Genomic DNA, 5,000 nt, shown 5'->3' on the forward strand with positions numbered 1-5,000 from the left:
TCTAAGAACAGTAGCAACAGTAAATTAGTATTGTGCAGTAATATTGCAGCATAATTAGAAGTGATGGAAGTGAAAGTAGTGGTAATGACAGTAGGAGAGCAGCAGCTGTAATAGTAGTAGCAGTAGTGCTCGTAGCAGCGATAATAGTAATGGCAGTAATAGAAGGAAAAGAAATAGTGATATGATGATAATAAAAATGAATTCATTTCGTGGCTTATTAGTAGACACGTGTTTCTCTTTATGTATTTTTCTTCTAGTGCATGTAAGGTTCCTCTTTTGTTTTCTCATCACTGTTCTACATTATTCGATTTTCGATGTTTCAAATGTTCTGTTCGGTTACGATTACCCCACCTAATGTGGAACATGGGCTCTTGTCTCGGCAGCCCATAAAAATATTTAATGTCATTAAAAATCGAAGTTCAGTGAAAATTGCATCTAACAATGAGGATTACATGAACAATCGCTACATAGCTTTACAGGGGGAGTTCTTTTATAACTATAATTTCTGAAGATAATTTTCCCCAATTAATGTAAAAAATTCCCTACCTTGCTCGGTGACTAAAAATAACGGTTTGGGTAACATTTTAGGAATTTTCCAAAAAGATATTTTAAGTTTCTATGTAATTTAGACATTTCATGCGACATTTGAGCACAATTTCTTTCCTTGAACAACACGTCCAGTGTCATATTTGTTAGTTTAAGATGGAAGTAAGTATTATATTTATAAATTCTTTTAAGCAAATATTTGGAACATCACCTTATTCTGACTACAAGGAGAAACAACAAAATTCTACATTTGAAAACAATCAATACTTCTGATACGATGAACATTGGCGTTATAAAAGTAGATTATGTTCAACATGTATAGCATATGAAAACCATCCTTAATTCAAGTTCAAAAATATCATATTTATTCGATTTTATTACATAATATATATATACCATACAAAGCCATACTTTCAATTCCACTTTTTTCATATCATATTGTATGTAGTTTTGCATAGCTTTTAATAATAAGTTAGTAAAAAAAATTTTTTTTTCATTATTTGAATCAAAATACAGTTGTTTTAAACTGGAAAGTATTATGAATATCTAAATGATACTTCTCAAAAGGTTCCGTATTATGCTATTTTGTTAAGTATATTGAAAAAAATTTGGATCGGTAAATTTTATGTATTAAATACACAACTAATAACAAATGGATTTACACTTTGATAAAATTAAATGGTAAGGTCATATAAAGGACCTTAATAGACTCACGTTATCAAGGTCTGAAGACGAAAAGGCCAGAAAACAAAAGGGTAATCGTGAAACGCATTATGAATTCTGCATTAAATAAAAGAATGCAAAGATGACATTAAAGCTCAAATATTTTATAATGAAGTAACTTTGCACCTTTAAATACGTCATACATTGCGTAATTTTCGGAATGCATCAATAAATAATTTTTTGAGATGAAATTGAAAGGCATAGGTCTCTATTGACCGAATACCTGTTCCCCAAAATCTTGAGAGTTGGCTCATTAATCGTTTAGAATAAAGCAGTAGTAAAATAACTTTTAAAAATTATAAAAAATTCTCTCAATCAAATTTTTCACTGAAATATTCGGCAAATTTTCTGGGAGGAGATATCAGTCGATCGAAAGGAAGAAAAATTTTTTCCTTTGCCACATTTCTCTTCTGAGGAAATTTGATCTCTGTGTTCTGGATAGTCAGTCCTTACAGAATTCTTTCTCTCCCTTCTTTTCATCTCCACTTTTCACTAGCTACAAATCCGTTTCTTATCCAGAATAAAAGTCTCCCTTCGCTCATGATTACATTTAAAAATAATTTCGGATTTCTGAAAGCGACACACCTTTTCAAACCGTGACACCATTTTTGACAATCGTCATTTTTTCTTCCTTGCAAATGATACTTTAGAATACTTGAAGCTACTTTTAGGTATATTTGAATATTATTTGAAAACCTCAATTCTTTAGCCTTCTAGCGTCAAACCTGCTAAAGAAGGAAAAGGCTTACTTTTTCGTATATCACAGAGAGAAAACTTATTGAGGAGTTTTTCGTGTCTTTCTTTCTCAAATTTTGTTAATTGGTGTAATGATAAAGTTTTTCCAAGCTGTACGAACAGAGCATTCTTGCAGTAATTTTTTGTAAAGTTCAGCAAGATCACCAAAAACATGACAGCTCTGGCAGGTCAAGAGGACTAACTACCTATTAAATGGAAGCATAATTGAATTTCCTAATCCCAGCAAACACGCTGGTCCGCCAGAGGCAGTCACCTTCCAGGCATTATCACCTCCACCCTCGGATGATCCATGTACAAAAGGAACCGACGTCGAAGCAGGAAACCGTAAATAAGTTCTGGCAAACGCATCCTGTTTAGCAGTTTAATCCTGAAAATCAGCAAAAGACATCCTCTCTGTTCGAGACCGGTTGAGCTGAAGAAGTTTATCATTCTTCACTTAATTCTACGGATTTCGAAATTTCGTGTAAATAAAGTGAATGTTACTTTGTGCGCACACCGATTGTGAAATTGATCTATGAGAGAGACTCTTGTATCTAATATCTGATCTTAGATAATGTGTACGGTTATATTCCCAATCAACGAAGAAGAATTATGAATGGTGTGTTCTCCATTACCTCTCTCATGAGGTATGTCCTAATCACAGTTACTGGCGGAATGCAATAATGAAGTGAAAAAGATAATAATAACAATAGGAAAAGTTCATTACAAATTAACGTCAATAAGGCAGCTCTAACCTTTATTAAAACTTGTAAAGAATTTAGACATATTTTTGGAATAATACTACTCTCATTAAAAAGCACAACTTTAGGTTATACCTTTTATAAAGATTAAAAAAAACAGACAATTTATGTAATCATGTTTTTAATCTGCCAGAAAATTCAGTTGCTTCAATAAGATTTGTTATTTTCTCACCGATTATAATTCAAGTTGAGACCACTTGCTGAACTGTGTGTTACTGATAGAATACGTAAATAGGAGTTTGGATGAATTGTGGATATTACTGAAACTTTAGGATTTACATGAATATGCATCACTGACACTCGAGATTTTAATCAATGTAAATATCAACCACAATGGCATTTAAAGCCAAATTCTACATTTGGGAATGTATATACTCGGGAAATTCATTTATGATAAATGCAAGAATTCGAACCTATGCCTTACGCCTAAACAATGCCTGCAAGGACAACTTTACCAACCGAGGTTTCAAGATTTATATGTTTAAAGGTAACTCAGACCTGTAGACCGAACATTTATAAGTAGTTTCAATTCAAATGATATTTTCCTGGTTAACGCAAATACATAAAAGAGATTTGTGATGAAAAATAATGACTGACATCAGGGGATAAAACAAAAGGTCAGTTATGGTTTCTTGAAAGGGAACCCTTTTTGTTAGAAATATTTATCTATTAAGAAATAAACAAATGAAATGTTACCATGAAATTTCTTATGGGTACTTATATTAATAGAAAATAGAGTAAAAAGGATAACAATTTCAGAGGAATCACTACAACAAAAAGAGGAACAGAAATATCTTGAGAAGTAACCTTGGAGAGTCGGTCAGTTACCAGACTCAAAATGTTCCCTGAGATGAGCTCCATCTTGAGGAATCTTGAACGGGGCATCCAGAATGCAAATGGCTCCCAATCCAGCGATATTCTCGAGCACAGTATATTCACTTAATAAAATTGAGAAAGTCCTGAGAAACAGACAGATATCAGGTTTTTGTCATGTCCAACACCCAAACACATTTCTTTTGCTGCAAAAGTTATTTAACTTTTGTTACATCAATTATTTTACTTAGAGCATAAAATACTAAAGTGAAGAATACAAATGTTTAATCACGGAAATGGGAATTTATTATATTACAGACTTTGATTATTCTATTTTCATTACTTATTGTCTTTCCTTCCTTGAGCCTTCCAATTATAAGTAAACCTATCACAGATTAAATTGATGAGGTCGAAAGACTTCCTTAGAGTCTCTAACGCTAAACATATTTGCGATTAGTACATTACGGAAATGAGCAAAGCTTTATGCTCACAGAGGGAACCTAAGCTGAATGAATGTAATTACATCCTAAAATGCTAGATCTGTTGACACGTCATCGAGAATTGTCTACCGATAGTGAGAGTAACCCTTTCGTTCTGAGCTTTCGACAAGGTATGGCATGAGGGCCTTAAATACAAGTTAATAGAAGCACAACTCCCAAATCTAGCTACTAGGCTATTGTGTAACTTTCTTGATAATCGAGTGGCCATGATCAAGATTAAAGAATATATTGGACCAGAATTTCCACTACTATCTGGTGTTCCTCAGGGCAGTGTTCTCTCTCCTTCACTTTACAATTTTTATATCAGACACACCCCTCCTCCTGCTCCTGGTTGTCTACAAATCATGTTCGCAGATGACCACACCCAAGTAATATCTATTCCTAATAAGAGCAAACGAATGCTGCAAATTAAAACAGTCAGGGAAATACAAAAAGTAAATAATTACGAAAAGAAATGGAAAATAACAACAAACTTGAACAAATTCCAGCTCCTCCCCATTTCAGCTCGCAGTCCTGCAGAAATCATTGTTGACAATGTTAGAATTCCATTCAAACAAAATGCCACAATACTTGGGTGTAACTTTAAGAAATCAGGTATTCTTTCACACGTCATAGAGAGAATAGCTGTTTCTAGAAAAACTTTTGATAAATTGCTACGATTTAAACACTTATCAACTAAAACCCAACTCCGTTTATATAAATCTTTAGTAAGGCCACAGTTAGAGTACCCCACCGTAATATTTGGAGCAATCAGCAAAACTTCCCTTAATAAAATGCAGGCAATTCAAAATAAGGATTTGAGGAGAGCCTACAAAGAGAGCCCTCCCTATTACAATACAATTAGGGATTTGCATGCTCATTCCAAATTGGAGCCTCTTAATGTCCGGTTTCACAGGCTTGGCCAGAAAACCTGGGACAAACT

The 5,000-nt window shown here is 33.5% G+C and overlaps 1 protein-coding gene across 1 annotated transcript in view; it reads left to right on the plus strand.

Annotated features, from left to right (window-relative positions):
- LOC137639323 (uncharacterized) overlaps window positions 1–5,000 on the plus strand; it is a 15,561-nt gene that overhangs the window by 9,720 nt on the left and 841 nt on the right. The gene's annotated exons all lie outside the window — the stretch shown is intronic.

This window comes from Palaemon carinicauda, chromosome 4 (genome assembly GCF_036898095.1).
Source record: "Palaemon carinicauda isolate YSFRI2023 chromosome 4, ASM3689809v2, whole genome shotgun sequence".
In the NCBI taxonomy this organism is placed as follows: Eukaryota; Metazoa; Arthropoda; class Malacostraca; order Decapoda; family Palaemonidae; genus Palaemon; species Palaemon carinicauda.